The 24,559-nt window shown below is 39.9% G+C and overlaps 1 protein-coding gene across 1 annotated transcript in view; it reads left to right on the forward strand.

Moving 5' to 3' along the window:
• Positions 1-24,559, forward strand: part of ANKRD55 (ankyrin repeat domain 55) — a 396,197-nt gene that overhangs the window by 201,922 nt on the left and 169,716 nt on the right. The window contains exons 7-8 of the mRNA XM_081826855.1: positions 7,167-7,220; positions 11,656-11,767. The gene's annotated coding sequence lies outside the window, so the exon portion shown is untranslated. The remainder of the gene's footprint in view (positions 1-7,166; positions 7,221-11,655; positions 11,768-24,559) is intronic.

Raw genomic sequence — 24,559 nt, forward strand, 5'->3', positions numbered from 1 at the left:
AAACACCTTCCAGAGCTTTTAAGACTCCTGCCTCAGGGCCTTTGCACTTGCTGTTTTCCTTGCTTCTACACTTTATGCCAAATGTCCACATAACTCACTCCCTCACCTCCCTTGAGAATTTATTCAACTGTCACCTTCTCATTTGGGTCTACCATGGCAACCCAACTTAAAATGGCAATGCCCTCTACATTCCCTATCCCTCAGCCCTGCTGTACATCCTCCATAGTACTTCTATCACACCATGTGTTGCATTTGTTTTCTCCCTACCTCAATTAGAATATTTGATCAATGAGAACAGGGATTTTTGTTTCTTTGCTGCTGTATCCCCAATGCTTAGAACATAGTCTGTTGTTCTTGGAAGACACTTGGAAGGCTCTGAGAACTATTTAACTGGATTCATGAAATGAGGAACTGCAAGTTCTTTCTTGCACGGAAGTATGGAGGTAGAGCAGTTTATACTTTCCTTCCCTCATTCCTCAGTCTCATTCCCTTATCTTAGCTTACATTTGCTGCTCATTTCTTAAACCTGATATTTCTTGGAAGTGGCATGAGGAGGGACCACATTCCAGTGGCAGTCTGCAGGGCTAGTCCTTGGACTAGAAGTATACCTCATATTACATAACACTGCATTTCTCTAGTGACAAATTCACTCCAGCCTCTCTTCTGTGTCTTGAACTTATTTGTATGGCTGGCATTCTTAGCTCATGTTAGAACTTGCCTGTTTGGGAAGCCAAAATTGAGATTTGGGATTCAATATTTTGAAAGTCCATGACAAATACCCAAATAAATCCATCCAAAATGAGCTTCCAGTCCTCTTTAGTTTTGAACTTCAAATCCAAAACGTCTTTTGAACATCTAAGTGGAGAGGTTCAATAGGCAGTTAGATATATGTGCCAAAGTCTGTAAGGAATGAAAAAAATGGTCTGTTAAAAGAGTCATAATGATGAGAGCCTGTATGCAGAAACTTGAGGTTGAATCAGATGTAAAAAGTATTTATATCTCAATTACTCCCTACCTCGCTCACTCTTTCATTCATTTATTCACTCAATATCCATGTGACACAGTCTCTTCATGGAGTAACCTTCAAACAAACACAGCAACCAAAACTAAACTTAAAAATGATTTTTACTTTTATTTAAGTTCAATTTAATTAACATATAATGTATTATTAGTTTCAGAGGTAGTATTTAGTGATTCAGCAGTTGCATATAACACCCAGTGCTCATTCCATCAAGTGCTCCCCTTACTGCCCATCGCCCAGTTACCCCATCCCCCTCCCACCTCCCCTCCAGCATCCCTCAGTTTGTTCCCTATACTTAATAATCCCTTATGGGTTTGATTAGAGAAGAGGACCCAGAAGATCCATGAAGCATCCCACCCCCCAGCTTCCCTCTCTTGCTCCTAGGGAGGGTACCACACACCCGGAAAATGAGTTCTTCTTTCTCTCACACTGGGATTTCCTGGTGAACAAAATTACCCACTTCATTATATGTTACAGTGACAAAGAGAGACAGTGAACCAATAGTTGTAAGTAGCTCAGAACTCCTATGGAGATATGAAGAGAGTTATGCTCTAAAACAGAAGTTCTCAACACGATCTATATATTACCACCTGGGGCTATTTTTTAAAGTACTGTTATCCATACCCATCCTAGATAATCAAATTTAATTGGTCCAGCATAGGCCTGGTAATAATTGGTTTTTAGAAGCTCCCCCAGTTTATTCTTTTGTGTAGCCAAGGTTAACAATGAATGGTCTAAACAAAAACTGTAACCTAGTTTATTTGTTAGGCCACCAAAATGCAGTGATTTTAAGTTGAGATTTAAGTAATAATGAACAGATGACGTGAGAAGTAGAAAGATGTGAGGGAGCATTCCAGGCAATGGGTATAGCGATGAAAACCATGCTAGAATGGAAGTTCTGGTTTTAGAAAGCCAAGAGCAGCCTCGACAGCCATTTTAGCTGTTCTTTAGTGTGGAGGAGTTATGCCCAAAAGAAGAACGTTCCTGATTTCCCACAAAGCCATATAAGAAATGACCTAAAGAAACCATGAGAGACTCTGGACTCCAGGAACAAAACTGAGGGTTACAGAAGGGAGGGGGGTGGGAAGGTGGAATAATCAGGTGATGGATATTAAGGAGGGCACATGTGGTGATGAGCACTGGGTGTTATATGCAACTAATGAATTGTTGAACACTGCATTAAAAACTAATGATGTATTATATGTTGGCTAATTGAACTTAATAAAAAAATAAAAATAAAGTAGCTTCTAGAACACATAATAAAAAAAAAGAAAGAAAACACACCATCATATAGAGCTGGTCCTACCTCAGCAGTGATTGGGTATGTACCTAACAAAGGAATAGGTCTTTTCACTTCCCTGAGTAGATACAGATTTAGTTTGCAATTTTTGCACATGTAACTACTGTGTTTGGGATTAATACCTCAGGACCCCTCAAAAGGAATGCTAATGAATATAATTCCACCTTGGGGCGCCTGGGTAGCTCAGTCGGTTAAGCATCTGCCTTCGGCTCAGGTCGTGATCCCAGAGTCCCAGGATCGAGCCCCACGTTGGGCTTCCTGCTCAACAGGGAGCCTGCTTCTCCTTCTGCTCCTCACCTAGATCACTCTCTCTTGCTCTCTCGCGCTTTCTCAAATAAATAAATAAATAAAATCTTTAAAATATATATATATATATAATTCCGCCTTGACTTTGAGTTTTCAGAGATAAAACCAAGACCCTCTGGGGACAGGATACTTGAACTATCCCATAAAAAGGTGTTCATCCTGAACAGTTAACCTATTTGGTGAGACAAGAGGTAGAAAATATCACATTAACAAAGAAAATGCAGGATTTGACTTTCATATTACTAAAAGCTACAGGAAAGAATGACCTTTATTACACTTTTCCCCATCTTCTGAGGAGCAGGGGCCATATCTCCATAGTAATTTTAACCCTCACAGCCTTTGAACAGAGTTTTGTTCATAGTATAATTATGTCTGGGCCACAGTTTGATTGGTGTGCAAATCTCCATCCCCCCCTCTTTCTAAACATTTTTTGTTTATCTTCGGCTTTTGTCCTTGTCTTCCAATTGCTAATGGTTTGGGAGAATTAATGGCCCAGGAGATAAACAGGTTTTGTTTCTGAGCATAAAGGCTTTATGGTCCTGCCAAAGAATTCTTTTTCTACACTATGTATTTCCCTCTTTTGCTGATGACGAAAATGATGCTTGCAGGAAATATTTATCTTCTCGTATGCCTTATGCAAGTCATGAGGGAAATAGAAATTAGAATTACCTTAAATCCTTGCACCATATTGTGTCTTTACTTCAACCATTATGGTATCGGGGACAGAGGAGAGGGAGAGGAAAATTGTTAAAATAACATGAACTTGGAGTAGAACTTGCCAACATAAACATCTTTTGAATTTCTTCTTTACTCTGAAATGAATCATTTGAAACAAATCACCCTGTCATAACACATATTTTGTTTTACCAGGCCAAAGAGAAGAGATTTATTTTCAAACTGGAGCAGAAATTTGGGGTCACAAACAAAGCTTAGAAGTGTTTAGTGCTCCCAGAACATTTGATGCCACCTCTTTGAATTCATATAGTCAATAAAATACATATATTCAACTCATCTAGTCAGTATATTTTAAAGCAGCTCACCTTTGTATATACCTTTGTATATACACATGCAAGCATTAACTTCTCATCAGTTGCCTTGAGGGATGGATGGGATACTGATGGAGCTGCTTTCACTAGAAAATATTTGCAAGGTAACTTTGCTTTTGAAATAGTAGAGAGAGAAAGTAATTTTCTTTTATTTTGTAAGTATTTGGGTACTTGTTACGAAACAGATACTTGGAGATATGGATAAGACATGATATGTGGCCTTGAAGAGCTTTTATCTGAGCTGGGCCTTGGAGCATGGGTAGGAGCTAGCCAGAAGGAAGGAAGAAAGGGTATTCCAGGTTGGTGGGGGTTGGAAATAGCATGTTCAATGACACAGAAATGTGAAAAACTCTAGAAAGTTCCAAGAGGAAGGAGATATTCAGAGTATTTGGAACACTTGATTCATGTAGAAAAAGATGGAAGTCAAGTCTAAGATGATGAATCAGGAGGCAGCAGAGTATAGTGGTTGACAGCACAGTCTGGCCTGAGGTCAACTCCTGGCCTCTTCATTGAATAGCCTTACTATCTGCACCTTTTTCCCTCATCTGCAAAATTAGGATGATAATAGTATCTCATGGGGGCTGAGAATAGTGCCTGGCCTGATTGCCAAATTAAAGCAACAGTTTATCCTGAGATGATGAGGACTAACGCTAAAATGATGTCAGTGGGAAAGAAAGGAAAGGCCAATAGCAAGAGATGTTTCTCAGGTGTATTTAAAAGGCTTGTCAAATGATTGGATTGGGGTGGGTGAGGAATAGAACAGGAAGGAAAAGGTCAAGAATGGCAATTGCGTTTTAACTTGAGAAACCCTAGATGGTAGGGCCTGTGGTTGAGGTCAGAATATAGAAGGTGGAGATCTATTTCTATCATGTTGTGTTTAAGGTTCCCACATACCAACCAGGTAGAGGCCTCTGTTAGAAATTAGTAATAAGAGTTTGGAGTTTGAGAAATAATAAAAATAATAAACACAGTTATCAGTATAGAAATGGTCATTGAAGTCAAAAAGGAACTTTAAAATGTGAATATGTAGAGCAGGTTTTCTCAGCTTTGGTGCTATTAACATTTTGGGGTGGCTAGTTCTTTGTAATGCTGGGGGGTGGGGGACTAGCCTGTACATTCCAGGATATTGAGCTATATCCCTCACCTCCACCCACTAGATGTCAATGGCTCTTTCCCCCTTTGTCAACAAACAAGGATGTCTCCAGATATCACCAAAAGCCCTCCCCCATCCCCAGGGCAGGGAATGTGGTGGAGACTGGTCCCTTGTTGAGAACCTCAGGTGCAGAGTGTGGAGGGGGAAACTTGGGCAAATTATGTTCAGTTTCTGAATACATTAATTGCAAATAATCGTAGAAGTAACATAGATGTTGTTGTAAGAGGCATTCTGAAGCAGTCAAGTGCTGAGCAAATGGTACTTACTATGATTAGCCAAAGTTGAAAAATCCTTGTGTATTATAGGTGAAACGGTGGGATTTTGGGGAGCCTTTCTTGTTATAGGAGTGGTTTGGGTCATTACAAAGGATATTCATCCATCTTCACTAGTGTGGGCAGTTCCTCCTCACCTCACACACATGCTCAATTTCAGATGGCGAAGCCAAGGCTCCAAATCCTAAACTGCTCTTAGTCAAGGCTGCACTGGCTGTTTAGCCGGATGAGGTATTTCAAGTCCCTCTTGTATTCTCAGCTTCTCAATTCTTTCTGCTCCTCCTCTATCCCCAATAGGGCAAACTGATGCTAATGTCAGACAACATGTCCACGGCTATTCATGAATCTTGGTTGTCATAGTTGCTGAACATGAGATTTGTGATATCATATATCTTGGTGTTACTAGGAAATATTTTTAAAAAGGCAAACAAAAACAAAGTCAGACCCTGGGTCCTGGTTTTCAACATCAATAAATAATTCCCTGTATTCTCTTTCACACTAGGCCCTTTTCCACATACAGTTCAGCTATATCTCAAAGGAGGGGCCTTAAGGACCAAATGGCTCCTGTAAATCAAGGAACTTGCTGTAGAAAATGGCATAATCTCTATCTAGAAACTATTCCCCACAGCCTTTTGCCTTGGAGAATAATCATTAGTGAAGCTGGAACATTACTCTTCTTATTTTAAATCTGTTTCTCCTCTTGGATGTACCTGAAAGTTGTTGGTCTTTTTGTGTGTTTTTTGTTTGTCTCTTTATTTTTCTCCCCCCACTTCCCAAGGAGCCGAGATATACTTCCTGCAACTGAGAGTCACTGTTCACTCAACCAACAAAATCTGGCCTCCAGCTAAGGTAGAAGGCAACTGGCTGTGAGTGCCTCAACCTGTTGAACCTGCAAAGGCCCCACCTCCCACACCACTGGCCATCGCATGGAAAATTCCTGGGCACAGAAGGGTCAGCCTACGGACAAGGAATCAGCCAGCCGTGCTCCTCTGGGCACAAGGACCTTGGCATCTGGCCAACCACTGTCATTAAAAGTGGGGGCTTTTATGTTAGTTTTTCTTAAGTTCATGTTTCGGGCAGCTTTTTATTATGATGTGATTTTTTTTCCCTCCAAGGCCAGGCCTCCACCCTCACATCTTTGGTGGAATGTGTTAATAATTTGCTCTAGGGAGATGAAAGCCTCTTTGATACAAGTAGAATAAACACATGGAACACTGCTCAAAGGTCTAATTTCCACAATAGGAGCCCAGTTTGGGGACTGAGAATTGGACAGAGAGAACAGTCTCATTTCTGAATCACTTTTCTCCCCCAGTGTCCCTCCTTTGCCTCCGCAGCTCTTTCCTGACTTGTCCAGCTTAGGACAATGCCAGCCTGTGCTCAAGGACTCTTCAGACAGTCGGCAGCCAACAAAGGCCATCACTAACTGTTGTGGTAAATCCCTACACAAGTCCTGAAACAGACTGTAAAGGCAATTTCCTTCTGCATGGGGTTACTTTGTGTGAGCCAAGGATCTTTCTAAGTGCTAAATTAAGTGCTTGCTTCATGAAATCATAACATATTAGAGTGGAAAAGACATCACTGAGTCCAACCTCTTCATTTTATAGATGAGGATGTGAATGCCCAGGAAGATTACATGACTTGTCTAGAATCACACAGGTCTTCCAAATCCCAGCGTGGATTGTCCTCAAGACCTATGCTGTTATAATCCCATGGTTCCCAAGGACGGGCAGAAGTCAAAACAAACAAACAAACAAAAACCCTTTTCAGGATTTCTCTAACTGCCTCTTTCTGTGCCCATCCCCATTCTGAGGTGCTTCTCCCACCAAACTCTGGGCACCACCTCAGGAGCCCATGAGTTCTCTAGAATCTCACTCAATTGCTTGATCTCAGTGGTCTGGCATGCTGGAGGGGTCTTACCCATGGTTCTCCAAAGCCTGCATCCTACACCCTCAAGGCCCTGTTTTCTGAAGCCAAATGAATTCCCAAAAAGCCATCCCAGCAGATAGTGAGTCAATGTACTACCATCTCAGACCCCAGGCAATTCATAGAAATTCCTCTTCATTCATAGAAATTCATTTGAACATCCTGAAACCAGCCTGGAGAAGACTTGAACATGGCTGTGGTTAGTATGTCTTGGTGACCTTTGTACTTGAGGTTCTCTGAAGTTTTGTTTTTGATATTCATTCATTGATAGGTTTGAGTACTTCAGAGGAGTTGGTTTGAGGGCAACTCAGAGTCTGGTGGAGAGTCCCAGTTAAGGTTTCCAGAGGCCAAGGTCCAGGAAATGCTATCAACTATGCTTGACCTTATGAAGCTATGTAACCTCCCTGTGCTCTGCCTTCCCAACTATAAAATGGGGTTAAAACCTGCTCTAGGGGTGCCTGGATGGCTCATTCGTTAAGCATCTGCCTTTGGCTCAGGTCATGATCCCAGGGTCCTGGGATTGAGCCCCATATCAGGCTCCCTGCTCGGCGGGAAGCCTGCTTCTCCCTCTCCCGCTCCCCTTGCTTGTGTTCTCTCTCGCTATGTCTCTGTCAAATAAATTAATTAAAAATAAATAAATAAATAAATAAATCTTTAAAACCTGCTCTAACAATTCTCAGGATTGATGTGAATCTAATTAGACAATAGATATTAAAGTACTTCTTTAAGTAACTGGATAGAAAAGAGTCTTATTATTTATGGTGGTGTATTTTTCATCTAATAATTTTATGGATTCATAAGCAATGCATAAATAATCTTACTTATGGTGCCTATTTCATTAATGGCAGACTCCTACTTTAAGCTTCATTCCATGCAGCACGAATTCATGTGTTTTTCTACATTATTATGATGAGTTTTCTATGTAAAGGTCTGCAAGACTTTTTTTTCTGAGGCACCCAAATATCCACTTTTCAGCCACTTTGATCCAAAGGTTATTCCATCATTTCCTTTCCAAAGCTTGAAACATGACAGTAATCCTCTTTTCATCCAAATTGTGTAGCTTTGATCTTCATTATCTTAACATTCAAAATATATAGATTTTTTTAATCATCAAAGTCATAAAATGTGTTTTGGCCCAGACACCTCAAGAGACTGAGTTTACTTATTCAGTTTCTCTGTCAGATTTTTCCTTTGTAGCAATTTCCCTGAGTGTCCTGAGGCCACATTCCTCAGACATGTCCTCCTCCTCAACTGCTATCCTCCTTATCCTTCTCCCTCAATGCTGTATACTTAGTCCTCTCTAGAACACAGCGTTCAAGGAATATTTGAGAAAAATCCCACTTATGGGCCAATTGTTTAATTCCTTATGGCTTCATTTCATCTCAAAAACAGCATTTAATTTGTGTTTCTAAATTGATACCCTTTCCAAAGTTGAAATGTCCCTGAGAAAAATTAGCAGTGCTTTTAATCCACTGGGAATTAGTGGCATCTTGACCCTTAATACTTGGCAGCCATGACAGTTTGAAACTTCTGCCTGAAACTTCTTACTGAAATCAGCTCCTTGACCATTTATGTTCAACAAAATAGTAATACTTTTTATTCTGTCCCCGAATCATACCCTTGCTACATGTGCTTTGAGAATAAACTTCCTTCCTCAGTTACCCCCACGGAGAAATGACCCGCAACATGCTGCTCTTCAGAGCCTCCGAAACCTAGGTGCTGAGGTGCCAAATGGGTAGGGAGAACAAAAGTAAGTCACCAAGAGAGCACCAGAAAGAGAGATGGGTAGCTTCTCTTGACCCAGCTGTGGAGTTGCCTTTGAAGCCCTGGGAAAACCAGTCATTTTTATGTGCCTGCTGCCTCTACCTAAGCTGTGTCTCCCAAGCTGCTAAGCAAAATGCTGTGTGGTTTCTAAATCCAACTCAGTGAACCTCAGGCTACCCATTAGCTTGAGATTAATTAGTGATGTCCCACAGAAACAGAGAAATCCCACTGACCTCCAAAGAGGGTGTGTGAATTCATTCTTGCTTTTTAGCTTGCTTAAAAGAGACAAAGCATTCTGTAAGATGTTAACAAGGTCCAGCCTTGGGGATTTACAACTGTTTACCCCGAACTGTTGCTCCCGCTGCCAGTATGTCTTGTCCCTTGCCCAAGTCCTGCCCTTGTCTCATCCTCCCCTGACCTGATACAATACGAGAATGTCAATATGATGACCCTAATAATGGTCCCTTTGTGTTTATATCATTGCTTTTCACCCAAAGATCCTTCAGCACATAAACTCACAAAGCCAGGATCCCACTGACATCTGTATCAGCCTGCTGTGCTTCTGGAACGTGGAACACAGGCTTGTTAATTCGTATGAGACTGATGATAGAATACATTTTCCCCACGTGTGGCATGGCAGGAGTTAAGTGATTAGTGTGAGACCAGAGAAGGAATAAATTGTGGCAGAATTCAGCCTGTTTCACAGTAAGCTCTGTCTGTGCAGTTATCTTCAGAAGTCACCCTCTGGTAAGCACCAGATAAATTCTGTTGATACTCACTATTAATTGATAACTGGCTGGGACTTTCCACTACAAGAAAATGGCAAAACAATAGCATTCCTTTGACCTGTACTTTTCTTCTGAATCAAATTAACTCTGGGGCCAGCCCTTTGAGGCAGTCAAGTGCCTTCATTTGTTCAATATGAATTTATTAAATATCTGCTTCCTTTATGGTCTCATATATGGGAAAACAAAAGTACCTTCACTGCAAGAAACTAGGTGTCTCACTGGAAAGAGAAAAGATCCAAATGTGGAAATAATAGTTCCAGGCAGTACACAATTAAATGCCAAAACTGGTCGCTCACTTAATGGGTGCCGTGGGGTCCCCAAGAGAGAAGAATGAATGGGAGACAAAGAGGTCTGGGAAAATTCACAGAAGAGTGAACACATTTCTGGGATTTAATGAATGATTAAAACTTACACAGTAAGCTGGGGAACAGACCAGTGTTCTAGGCAGGAAGCACTACTGAACATACCACATCTTTACAACAGCCTAAACAAAATTTGGGTAAGGTGAAACAGAAGAGACAGAGCCTAGTAGTGGGGGTCACCTGACTGCTGGCCTGTGGCCAGGGAACTGGTGATCTCTCTCTCACAAGTTGGTCAGGGCCTGGTGCGCTCCAAGGCTGACCCACGCTCTCCTCAGCAAGCCTTGCCTACCAACCCAAGGCCCTCTGAGTCTCTGTAGCATCTCCCATCCAAACCTAGCCTCTGCTTCATCACCCTTCATGTTACCACAGAGGGCCCCAGGAGGTTCACAGGCTTTTCACACAGAAACCGAGGCACAAAACCTCAGGGCCTCCACTGCCTGAGTACTTTATACTGCAGACTGGTTTAGAGGCAGCTGGAAAGTTAGTTTCTTTCTGGGATCCTAAGAAAGTGAAAGCCAGCTTTCTTTGCCATCAGCCCTCCCTCTACCTATTCAAATACCTCCTAGGCCACAAAGGCTTTTTTTTATCTGACTCTTCCCTGCCCCCACCCCCTGTCAGGAGCAGGACTCTCCCCCTGCATCCTATCACTCTCCCACCATAAAACAGCAAATTCATGGCCTTACTGTCCTGGAAGAATGATTCTTTTCTACCCCATGGGAAGAACCAATAGAGTGTCCGAATCTTGGTTTCTTAAAGGAGAAAGATAAATTGTTTTCTTGAAAATCTACTCTCAAGACAATAGCCTTAAAAATAAGTTCTATTTTGGACACCAGAAGCTGACTATTATCTGAGTTTTTATAATTGGAAAAGTCTATTTTTTTAATCCATCTCCTCCCATTCCCCACTCCCCCAGTGAGGCCCATTTACAAAGATACCACCACTTTTGAGCATGCCTAGTCAAAAGGAGAAAATAAAGAAGTCCAAAAGCAAGAAAATAGCACATTCACATTTTCCAAAGTTTTAAATGACATATGGAAGGAAAGTTAACAAGATTTCTTAAACTAATCCAGCCCCGGTGAGATTTCCGAGACATGGAAACTTGGTCTACCTAGTCACCCAAACACCTAAGTGTTTGTTTTCTGTAACATGAAAGCTACATAGGAAATTATGCAAACCATTTGGAAAGAACATGTTCCTTCAGCAGAATGGGCCCTTTCCTTTCCAGATCTAACTTTTGCTTTTAGGTAACTTGTTTATGTTCCAAAATACCTTCAGTGTTAGGAGCACAATAGCCATCAAGACTTATTTTTAGATAGCACCACCCTATATTCTGAGACTCTTTTCACTCTGCTTTACCAAGAGATCTTATCTATTACATTTAATCTGTCCATGGACTACACAAACACCTGATTCACAGCCCTTTGGCAATTACTGGTCTAGTGGTGACCACAATCTATAGAAAATTTTAATGAATTATAATTGAGTCTCTGAAATATGTAGGCCTCTACATAAAATTCAGTTCAGACTAATCAACTGCCATGGGTTGAACTGTGTCCCCCACAAAATTCTTATGTTGAAGTCCTAACTCCCAATGTGACTGTAGTTGGAGATAAAGCTTTTAGGATGTAATTAAGGTTAAATGAGGTCATAAGGGTAGGGGTCCTATTCTGATAAGATTGGTAGCCTTACAAGGCTCTCTTTCCTCTCTTCCACATGTAAGAAGGAAAGGCCCCGTGAGAACACGGTGAGAAGGCAGCCATCTACAAACCAGGAAGAAAGCCCTCACCAGACCCTGCTAGAACCTTGATTTGAACTTTCCAGCATCTAGAACTGTGAGTAAATAAATTTCTGTTGCTTAAGCCATCCAGACTGTGGTGTTCTGTGGCAGCCAGACTAATACACTAATCAACACACAGGATAAGAAAGTTTGTTCAGGACAGAAAGAAAGAAAGAAAGAGAGAGAGAGAGAGAAAGAGAAAGAAAGGAAAAGAAAGAAAAAGAAAGAAAGAAAGAAAGAAAGAGAAAGAAAGAAAGAAAAAGAAAAAGAAAGAAAGAAAGGAGGGAGGGAAGGAAGGAAGGAAGGAAGGAAGGAAGGAAAAGATTCAGCATCATCTTCAAAGATAGTCTTAAATACCATATTAGAGGTGTGTGTGTGTGTGTGTGTGTGTGTGTGTGTGTGTAGAGAAGATACTTTATTTTGCTCTGAAGTATGCTCCTGGATTTGTAAACATGTTTACTGAGAGTAAACTCTCAGTGGTTTCTGCATGTTTATTTTGACTGACTGGCAGAACACAGCAGTTTCTGGAATAGAGCTGGGGAATATGTACTAGCCTAGTATCAAATGTTGCTAGAGCTTTTTTGCAAATCATCTCTATGAACTTTAGATAATTTGGGTTAAAATATAAGGAATACTGTGGGTTACTCTTAAATAGGATGTTGATAGTAAAGAGGCTCATTCATTCATTCATTCATTTATTTTAAAAAGAAAGAGGTAACAATTGGGGCAATTAGAAAGGGAGTTCTTCTTTCCTTGTTTCTAGTTTTTAAAAAAGCACGTATATGGTTGTACATTTAGTTGGAACTAATACCTTTAGCTGCTTTACCTCTAGTAAGCCTCACAACAACCTGAGGAGGCAGATACTATGCTGCCTCTGCCACTTGCTATTCACATGACCTTAGGCTTTAAACTGGTTTTGCCTCAGGTTCCACACTTGGAAAATGGGGACAATATTAATACCTTTCTGTAAGGTTGTTGTGAAGATTACATGCAGTAAAGTCTATAGAACAATATCTGGTATAGAGTATCAGCTCAATCAGTGGTAGGCATGTCAGCATTATCATTACTATTATTTTTTTTTTTTTAAAGATTTTATTTATTCATTTGACAGAGGGAGATACAGCAAGAGAGGGAACACAAGCAGGGGGAGTGGGAGAGGGAGAAGCAGGCCTCCCGCGGAGCAGGAAGCCCGATGCGGGGCTCGATCCCAGGACCCTGGGATCATGACCTGAGCCGAAGGCAGACGCTTAACGCCTGAGCCACCCAGGCGCCCCTCATTACTATTATTTTTATTATAATGGTTATGTTATAGATCTGAAAGCTAAGTCTCAGAGCAATCAAGGGTCCTGCCTGAAATCACATAGCTAGTAGATGACAGATCCAAGGTTCAGATCCAGATCCATCTGATGTCCAAGTCCGTGCTCCACATCGCCCACCACCTTACCCTGTCTCCAGCCAACTGAACATGGGCACTGTGTTCTTTCTTATGAACACAGAGCTGAAGAATGCTCAGTTGACTAGAACTCCTATCTTATTCAGCAGAGGAGTCCTTGCTTTTGGACAGAGCTGGACCTTTCCTTTCAGGGGTCAGCAGCTTGGGTCACTGCCTCAGAGTAGCAGTGCAGAGCTGCCTTAATCTTTCTCTGTCTAGCTTGCAGCCTCCCTTCTCCTCACCCCACCTCCTGTATGCTGATAAATCAAAGCAATAGCAACAAAATGGAAAGACTAAATAGACATTTCTTTAAGGATCATATGAAAGGGGATTTTTCTTTTTCATTAAACATTTGATAACAACATCTTAGGCTTTTTGATGTTACTTTCCCATATTTTGGACTGGATAAAAGCATGTGACTCATAGAAATGACCATGGGAGGAAAAGCAAATGAGTCACCTTGCCCAGCCCATCTGGAGCTTCCCGTGGCCATGCCCCTGGGAGCAGCATCCCTGCGGGCCAATCCAGCCAGCACTCCTCATGCAGCAGTGGGGGCTGCATAGGACAGGGGTTTCTTCCAGAGACATTGGAATCTCAGAAAAGGAGTGAGTCAGGGAAAGTTAAACATCAGAGCCTGAAGGAGTTACCCTGTAACTTTTCCAAAAAACATTTACTGCTATCAGCTTAGAGGTTTCTTGTCCATGTTTCATCACTTCCAATTCCCAGGTACACCCCCACGGCAGAACACTCCTCAGTGCTATGCACACTTCAAAGAGTTGCCGTCCATGGTACCCTCCTGCCCTTTTGAGCAAGCTCAAGGCACTTAGATTTGTGTATCTTTCCAACAGATAAATCTCTGTTCCCTTTATTGTTTTTATTGCTCTATTGGAATCTGTCCAGCATGTACCCTTCTGGTACAAAAGTGCCCTGGTTAAGCCCACACTCCTGGCCTTTGGAGTTGGGAGTTGGAGAGAGAATTGCTACATCCCTCAGCCCACTTTGCCTCAGGTCTTTTGAAACTTCCTCCTTTTAGTCATCTAGTGAGGGAACCACATTTAAAAACCTAAGCTGCTTTCCATTTTTGTGCAACCTGAGTCTCTCTCTTGGTGTGCTATTTCTCTACGTTCATGCCTTGTTTTTCTCAGTTCCAACTTTCATTCCTGGGAGACCTTAAACTTGAACTCCTGCAGCCCTAATTATTTAGCTTATGGACTTTGGGCAAGTTGATCTGTCTGTCTGAGCCTTAGTTTCCTCATCGGGAACAAGAAGATAATAATTCCGATTTCCTAGCATTGGGTGAGAATTTATAGCTGGGTGAGTTAGGACCATGCTGGTCCTCTCCAGTGGGCTTCTTGCAGCCCACATCATCCAATAACTTCTTTTTCTCCCGGGACAATTCCCCTTGATAGTCACTCAAGGTGATTTTTAAAAAAAAAATTTCCACTCATATCTCTCAGAAGAGATATTTTTTTCTGTCTTTACCAGGATTTGTGATTATGCTATTTCTTTATTCCCTGATACCAAGGGCTGACTTAAGTCTAAAATTGAACCAGTAGCTTATTCCTCTCACCCGAATCAAGACTAAAAATGAAAAATAATGTCATTTCTTTTGTTGGTATTTTTACAAATCCACTTCAGACTTCTCTCCCACAGAATTTATGCAACTTCTATATAAATGCAGACATGTGAATTGAAAAGCAATAAAAAAGCTGCCATTACATGCACAAGTAAATTTACCAGGAACATTAAAACCCTCAGGTGACTTAAAAAATAATTCTTTAATCTCTGCTCAGTTAAGAAAAAAGCAAACAAAAGATATAAAGCTCTCAGTATAATGTTGTACTTTCATTTTGTGACTGTTAATTTGCCTTAGGTATGTTGATTTTTTTCACCTGTCCAGGGTATTAAGAGATAATTTCTTTGTAGACAATTTGCCTGATTTTAAGTTTGATAATCTATTCCTTCTTTTTAGAATGACAGACAGACTTTTAACACTCAACTCTTAGATATTTGTGCAGAGTTCTCCAAAGAAACAAAGCAGTTATAACTATCATTTAAAATTCACCCAACAGGGCGCCTGGGTGGCTCAGTCGTTAAGCGTCTGCCTTCGGCTCAGGTCATGATTCCAGGTCCTGGGATCGAGCCCCGCATCGGGCTCCCTGCTCCGCGGGAAGCCTGCTTCTCCCTCTCCCACTCCCCCTGCTTGTGTTCCCTCTCTCGCTGTGTCTCTCTCTGTCAAATAAATAAATAAAATCTTAAAAAAAAAAAAATTTAAAATTCACCCAACAATCTCCCCTTCCAAGTAGGTTAATATTCCAAATGCCAACTGTGGAACAATTTCAAATTCAACTAAAAGAAACACAAAGGAGCTGTATTGGGATCTCTCTTTTATTTAAGGTGGTTTTTGTTTTGTTTTGTTTTGTTTTTATAGCTACACACCAAATCTACCCTACGTCACTCCTCTCCCCCAAATAGCCAATGGTCAACAACCATAAAGTAGGTTATATTTCTGTAAACTGTTCTGCTATCAACCCAAGGACTGTTCTGTTGGTTGAGGCCTGCTTTTCTGTAAAGTGCTCTTAGTCCATAAAAACGACTTTAAGATTACAAGCCCAGCAAGCATTAATCCTAGGAAGAAATAGGAAAGCAAAGTTTTCACATTCAATAGCCAGTGTTCCGGATAGATTATCATCCCTATTCAGACTATGAATTATGACTAAACAAATGATTAGGCTAAAAATAAAATATGTATCTCAATTCTTTCATAATTAGACCATTACTTCTGTGGAGAAAGGGAGTTTCAGATAGAATTGGCTAGTAGTTTTCACCATGATTAAAGCATAGTCTAACAACTGCTGACCCAAATCAATCTATTGAAGTCAGTTGTTGTTATTAACATATTGATGACAAGATACAAAATATCGAAAAGATTAAATCATTATGCAGACCAGAGAAAGCAGGTGTAAGCCCCTTTGGAGGCCAGGCAGCTGAGTGAGTGAGGCAGGCTGGAGGGTGAACTGGAGAGCTGGCCTCTGGGTAAGGGGACAGCTGTTACTTCATTCCAGCAATTTCACGTCAAGTGGAAATGCAGGTCCAGAAGATCTGTGCGATCTTCTGATTTTTTGAAGAACCACAAAATAAGAGATTTTTTTTTTAGTGTGAACTCTGCTTATATTCAAATTTTTAAGCTAATTTGAATTTTTAAAGGATTCACTACCAGCCCAAAGGAACCAGAGCTGGGGATAACATTCAGCTTCTGTGCTGCTAATATGTGATCTTTAATTTAAATTATATGGCAGACACTGGCTGGTTGCTGACTAAACTTGTTTCCTCTCCTTTCTGAGCACACAGCTAAATTCTATTTCTCAGTCTCCCTTACAGTCAGCCCAAAAGAATGTGGGTGGAAGCAATGGCTGTCACTACCATGCTCTATCCTCCACTCCCTCCCTTTCCTCCCTTCTCTGCCAGCCCAGTGCAGAGGATCCAAGATGACCCCAGAGTCCCAGAAGATGGCATAACCTCCAGATGTAAGGACTCCAAATGCCCTCGTGGAGGAGACCCTCCCTCCCCATTCCTCCACCTCAGAGAGCCTTGCACTGGACTGTAAGATCAAGAAATAAACCTTTTTAAAAACCCTTGAAATATTGGGGTTTTTACAACATTTAGCTGATCTTGGTTAACATAGTTTAATAATTTCTCCATTATGTGTCAATAAGGGGGTTGGGGGTTGTTAGCCCAATTGGATCTTTAAGCAGTGAAACCTAAAAAATAATGAAAATGTTTTTTCATGCTGAAGAGGTACATGAAGAAATAATGCTAATATTTTAAGTCCACTTTGTTTTTTTGAGATCACAAATGGGAGTATGTTTTTATAACAAAACTGCTTCCATTAAGAAGCTTTACTGGTAGACATAATAAGCCTTCTCTCGGGATAAAATGCTCTTACAGCAAAGACAGGGCGAGTTAGAGATGACTGCATTGCGCAACCATATCCTCAAGCCCTTTTCTTCTTCAGGTTATCTTTCACATTTTTGGCTGACCTAAAATCCTATCACTTCTTGAATAGCCTGAATAGCCATGTGTTGAGTAGAAATTAAGTGCTTCCTCCCTCTCTCTCTTACATTTAGTTTTTCTGTCTCTACCTACATAACTCCTATTTTTAGCATTCACCCCAGAGAGAAATACTAATGCATTAGAATGTTTTAACTGTTCCTATTTAAAATCATTTCTTCTTTTGGAAATTTGTGCAATTTCTAAATCAGTAAAGAATGCACAGATAGCAAATAAGGAAAATATTGCTAAATGCAGTTTTATGACCCCTCTGCTTCATTCTCAGGATGAAGAATTCCATTCTCAACAACCCTTTGGAACATAGTAAAATTTTAAAAAATAGCAAAGTAGCCTTTGTAATGATGATAGACATTTTCTTTTTTTTTTAATTTATTTATTTGAGAGAGAGAGAGAGCACCAGGAGCCCGTATGAGCAGGGGGAGGGGCAGACAGAGAGAGAGAATCTCAAGCGGACTCCCTGCTGAGCAGCGAGCCCAAGGAGCCCAACATGGAGCTCCATTTCAGTACCCTGAGATCTTGACCTGAGCTGAAATCAAGAGTCAGACACTCAACCAACTGAGCCACCCAGGTGCCTCAATGATAGACATTTTCAAATGAATTAGTACACTGGACATATACATATATATCTAAATAAAATACTTGCAGAATCAGAAAGTAAAGTTTAAAACTCAGTAGTGATATAGCCTGTGATTAGATTGGGCACCAAATGGGATATTAAGAGAGCAGTATAGAGCAGTAATAATCTTCTTATAATCACCATAAGTCAGACCCTTGGTAGAATGCCACATCCAGTTGTGGTTCATAGTGCAGAAGAAAATACAGTACTTGGTGAAAGTTTAGAGGAGGATCACAAATCTGATTAAGAGAATGATAACAAGATATACCCAGAGAAAGAAAACTTAAGCCACAGTTTCCAAGTATATGAAGGGCTTTCCTTCTTTTCTTTGGAGAGGGGGAAAAACATACAAGAAAAAATGGACACAGAAGGTACACAGATGGCCAATAGACATCAGAAAGGATGCTTATTACCATCACTAATCATCAGAGAAATGCAAATCAAAACCACAGTGTGATATCACCTCACACCCATCAGAATAGCTAAAATCAAAAAGACAAGAAATAATAAGTGTTGGTGAGGATGTAGAGATGAAGGAACCCTCATATGCTGTTGGTGGGAATGTAAATTGATATAGCCACTATGGAAGACAGTATGGAGGTTCCTAAAAAAAGGAAAAAAAAAGAAATACCATATGATCCAATAATTTCACTATGGGGTATTTATTCAAAAAAACCAAAAACACTAAATCAAAAAGATACATACACCCCTACATTTATTACAGCGTTATTTATATAGCCAAGATATGGAAGCAACCTAAGTTTCTATCAATAGACAAAGGGATAAGGAAAATGTGGTGTATACACACACACACACAGTAGAATATGACACAGCCATAAAAAAAGGATGAGACCTTGTTATTTGTAACAATATGGATGGACCTAGTGGGTATTATGCTAAGTGAAATAAGTCAGACAGAGAAAGACAAATACTTTTGTCTTCACTTTTATGTGGAATCTAAAAAACAAAAGAAATGAATAAACAATCAAAAAGCAGAATCAGACCTATAAATACAGAGAACAAATTGATGATTGTTAGAGGGAAAGGGGGTTGAAGGATGGGCAAAATGGGTGAAGTGGACTGGAAGATACAGGCTTCTGGTTATAGAATGAATAAGTCACGGATATAAAAGGCACAGCATAGGGAATATAGTCAATGATATTGTAATACTGTTGTATGGTGTCAGATGATAGCTATGCTTTTGGTAAGCACAGCATAACATATGGAGAAATTGAATCACTATGTTGTACACCTGAAACCAATGTAACATTGTGTGTCAACTATACTCAAATAAAAAAAATTTTAAAAAAATTTTTTAAGTAGGCTCCACGCCCAATGTGGAGCCCAGCACAGGGCTTAATCTAACAACCCTAAGATCAAGTCCTGAGCTGAGATCAAAAGTTGGACACTTAACCAACTGAGCCACCCAGGTGCCCCCAATAAGAATTTAGAAAAAAAGAAAAATGGACTCAATTTCCACTTTTTGGAGACTTGAATTAGACAGTGGCCAGACAGTGTTGGGGGAGCATTCCTGTAGCATTCTTGCCCACATCTGAAGAGTATATCTCTACTAATGTTACTGTACTGTTCTCTGCTCCTCATGCTGCCCACTGCCTAATTTAGATTACTGTCGTTTCTTTTAGGGGTATGCCCCTCTCCCAAATTTGTAGGCATCATGAAAAGTGAGTTGCCTCCTCATCTCTTCAGTATTGACTCCGAGGTGGGCAGAACTGATAACTAAGACCTGGAAAAAATTAGTGATAATCAAAATAGTGACAAATAGTTTTTGATTCTGTTCTATTCTTTATTTTGTTTATCATCCCAATGGATACCCAGCATGACCTTACAAAGTGGGGCTTCTAGATAAGCACTATCATCCTCATTTTACTGATGAGGAAATGGAAGTATGGAGAGGTTAAGTAATTTTCCTTAAGTTATAGAGTGAGCAAAGGTGGAGCTAGGAGTTAAAACCAGGCAGTGTGGTTTTAAAATCATTTCATCTTAACTATGAGACCATATTGACAATGCTACATAATTATTGGGAATGGAAAGCATCAACCATCACTGCATTTTAAGTCACTTGTGAACTAGGCTCATCTCTGCAAGCCAACCTTGAATAAAAGATCTGTATGAGATATAGGTGGCTGAATCATGAAAAAATTCTGGTTTTAAGGCATTGTTTGCCAGTCCTTGGACTGGGAAAAATATGAAGAAATGTCTAAGAAGATCTAGATCAGTTTCTGAATACTGGGAAATGACCTGAGGATGACAAAGATCAGAGACAAAGCATGAGACCAAACCAAAATTGAGTATCTTATACATAATTTTGGTACTATCAGGTTGACAAGCAAAGCTTTATAAGTCAGACAATCATGGGTTTCATTATTTCCTTGATTCTTCTGCTTCTGGTTTTCATAGCTTTTAGAAGTCTTTTGCCAATTAAAAATAAGAAATTTCATCAATTAACTGGCTTGTTTTGAGGCTAAGGGGTAGAGGACCCTAGATGATGCATGAGGTAAAAGGAACAACAAAAAGAAGAGGATTTTGGTTTTGCCCACACTTGAACTCTAGAGGGAAGAAAGAAAGAGTAGGTTCATAAGTGGTTATAGCAGAGGAGGTCAACGTGGAAGAATCCCAAGGGGTGGGAGACACTCAAGTCAGGGACTGCTTGACTCAGAAATCATTCCATGAAAGACTTTCCCTTTGGAGTGGCACTCATGTGTACCAACCTTGGAGGGCATTGAGTTTCATAGAGGAAGTTGTTCCCTTTTACCTTCACACATACTCAACTTTTCATCAGAACTGAATATGTCACAAAAGCTGTGGAATGAAGATCATCTCCTTTCCCTGTACAAACCCATCAAGGAAATAGATCCTCTCAAGAAGAGACTTCCTGGGGCGCCTGGGTGGCTCAGTCGTTAAGTGTCTGCCTTCGGCTCAGGTCATGATCCCAGGGTCCTGGGATCGAGCCCCGCGTCGGGCTCCCTGCTCTGCGGGAAGCCTGCTTCTCCCTCTCCCGCTACCCCTGCTTGTGTTCCCTCTCTTGCTGTCTCTCTCTCTCTGTCAAATAAAATCTTTAAAAAAAAAAAAAAAGAAGAGACTTCCTTAAAAGTCAGGATCAAGAAGGAGGAAGCTCAAAGTTTAAGAAAAATGCCAATCAGGTGGCAGGGCCCTAAGCAGTCCAAATTAGCTTTAGAATCAGGTGCTATCAGTCCACTAACATTGTCATTTTTCAAGATTGTCAACTTAGGTCTTTTGTATTTCCATACAAATTTTAGAATCAGGTTGTCAGTTTTTATATACCAAAAATGTCTGATGGATTTTAGTTGAGATTATGCTAAATCTATAGCTCAGGAGTTGGCAAACTTTTTCTCTAAAGGGTTAGATAGTAAATATTTTAGATTTGGTGGGGTGGGGGGGGGAGGGCAAAAAAGCCATACAATAGATAAAGAATAGGCATGGCGATGTTCCAATAAAACTTTACTTACAAAACCAGGCAGCTTTGGCCCATGGACCATAGTTTTTTGACCCAGTAGCAGAGGAAAAAATTTTCCTTCTACTTTCCTGGATTCTACACCTGTGGCCCTGAAAGGTAAACTGATATAAGATAGATTAACAACAGAAAAATAAACAAATTTATTAACATGTGTGGTGCATATACATGTGGGAGGAACTCAGTGATGAAAAAATGGAAGGGGTGGTTAGAACGTGGGGTTTAGGTAGAATTTTAACAAAAGAAAATAAATTTTTAGAGAAGTGACAAGACAGGAAAAGGGGTTTAGGCATTTAGGGGTGACAAGCTGTGCTAAGGTAAATATACAGAGAAGCTAATGGATGATAAGGGCTAGTTAGTAAGTTTTGTTTGTTTTAGACTGTCCGTGCCATCTCTCTCCAAGGATGAGGTTGTTCTCCTTCCTGGTAAGGAAGGGGGAGGAGGATACCTTCACAATGGGAATTTATGTTTTGCTTTAGGGGAAGGACAGAGAGCTCATCCTATGTGCTTTTTCTTAATTGCCTTTAGCTCAAAATAATCGTTATGCCAAGAAGCATATTTTGGAGTGGCATACTCTAAACCTCTTTTTTCTCTGTTATAGATCAACTGACATTGAACAATGTTAAGTTTTCTAATCCATAAACATAGTATATCTTACTGAATTAGGTCTTCCGTATTTCAATTCAGCAATGTTTTGTTGTTTTCAGTGTACAAATATTGCACATTTTTGTCAAATATATGCACACTTCATGAATTTTTTTGTAAATGGATTCAAATTAACTTCATATCAATGAAATTTCTTTCTGTAAAGTCTATTTTAGGGAATATGGGAATTTATAATTTATGCCTATTGTCAAGAAGAATATTATTACTATTTTGTTTAGTAAGCGATGTTCAAATATGGAACTGGAATAAAATTAAAAATCATTATAAACCAATCTGTCCTTAAAGATCACATTAGTTTTTCCCTCTTTGATTTAGTGCTTCTAAATAAAGACTTTAGAAAAGCAACTGAGGAACAGAAAATATAGAGTTAAAATTGCAATAAATCTGTTCTCCACAAGTAAACACTTAGGGAGTGTAAGAACTGCTACATATTTTATTTTGAATGGTCTTAAAAAAAAAAAAAGATTTACCATTGTAGTTATATTTTGCTTGGAACAACCTCAAGATGAGTTTGTACGTATGTGCTTCTGGGTGGCCATGAAATTAGGTCTGGGATTAAGATGTTGCCACAAAAAATTTCCAAAGTAAAAAGCCATAAATAATGAAGAGTACTTTATGCTGTATGCATATGTATGGTACAGTGGGTTTGGACTCAGAGAGCCCTGGTTTCAGTCCTGACTCTGCTACTCTCTCTGATATTTTGGGCAAGTCATTTAAGACTTCTAAGTTCCAGCTTCCTCATATATAAGATAAAAACAGTGTTATTACCTACTCCATGAAGTTGTGGTGAATAGTGAATGAGATAATGTGTGAAAAATTCTTAGGTCCAGGAACATAGTAAATGATCAATAAAAGATAGAGACTATTATAATGTTCTTATTTATGAAGATGTTGAAATTGGTGATGATGATGATGACTGTTATAAAACTTATGTATATGACAAATTTGTTCTGACTTCCCCCACCAAAAACCTTAATACAAGCAAGAAAAATATCTGATAAATGTTTTTAGATTTTGGTAGTCATCTGGAGAGGGGTGGGGTTGCAGAGAGATGGGAGAGATAGATGTTATAGAAGCAAACAAACAGTAATACTTTCTCACTGGACTTCAACCTGAGAAAGGAAGGCCTAGAAAAGAGCAATGAAATCCATTCCTGACACTCCTTTTATTCCATAACAATAGAAAGAAACAGAATCTCTCTTAAGGGTCTTCACTTCTGGTTTTTTGGACCCTAAATCCACTATTCTCTGTTTTATGGCAAAACCAAAAATGAATACTAAGAGTTAAAAAAAAAATGCAGCTCAGTGGGCTTCTTAGGAATTAGTATTCCCCCGGAGAGAAGTGGTTTCACCTTCAGATAAGACCAACAATAAGCCAATTGTTGATGCCTAGTGCTTAACATACAAAGAGTAGAGGTTAAATCTGGAAGAGTTTAGAGAAGTCAATGCAAAAAGCAGTGAACATGATCATGATTTATGTAGATAAATTTAGCCACTTTTAGTATGAAAAATGGTCTGCCATGCAACATAAACAGTTTTTTGTACAACTGCTTTTTAAATACATCCATTTATCTTTCATCATATTTTATTACTGCTGCATTTTATTATAAACATTATGAGCAGGATCATTTATAGGGAAAAGAGTCAAGAAAGTAGCACTTACTCATGAGAGGCAGTGATGAAATGCTGATACAAACTTTTGTGTGTGTGTGTGTGTGTGTGTGTGTGCAGATTTTCACATCTTTTCTTTTTGTCTGCCTTTGCATGTTCTAGGCTAAGGGATTTCCTCATGTAGAATTTCTATCAGAAATGCTTATTGCTTTCTTCGGAACTCTCAGTATTCTTTCCTGAATGAAGTAGTATGCCAACCACAGTGCCTGACACATCTACACATTTATTTAAATTTCCTTTCACTTAATTATGTTCACTTGAGCATCTCTCTAGGAAAGGTAATTTTCTGCAAACTGTTTGTTTGCTTCCTGTTCATGGCAGGAAAAATCCTTCAGGTTTGAAAGATGATCCTTCTGAGCATGCCGTGCCCACGATGTCTATGCATAGCTCTACCTTCTGCTGTTTTCTGCTACCAGTATCGTTTCTCTTGATTCCTGGCTGCTGTATACACCTTCCAGAGGTCTTTTACTCTCCTCCAGAAACTTGGGGATTTCCCAAAAGAATCCTGGGTGTTGGCTGTTAATCTGTTCTTTACCCCTACCATTGGCAGTTATTTACTGAATGCCTACTATGTTGGTGGCATTATGCTAAGCACCAAGGATACAATAAGACATATTCGGAGGTGGGGGAGGCACACATGTAATCAACAATATATCATAATAACAATATACCATAGTATCAACAATTATAATAATGTGAAGAGGTTTATTAAATAGGAGTATGCATCTAAATATGGAAGGAGGAAGTTAGAGGAATGTGTCTCAGAGAAGGTGATGTTTGAGAGACAATGCTCTGAAAGATAATTAGGAATTAGCCAGGTAGAGAAGAGGAAGGAAAGAAGGAGGACATTACAGGCTGGGAGATCAGCATGTGCAAAATTCTGGAGGCATCAACCAGTG

The sequence above is a fragment of the Leptonychotes weddellii genome, chromosome 7 (genome assembly GCF_054177405.1).
Source record: "Leptonychotes weddellii isolate Sample4059 chromosome 7, ASM5417740v2, whole genome shotgun sequence".
Classification (NCBI taxonomy): Eukaryota; Metazoa; Chordata; class Mammalia; order Carnivora; family Phocidae; genus Leptonychotes; species Leptonychotes weddellii.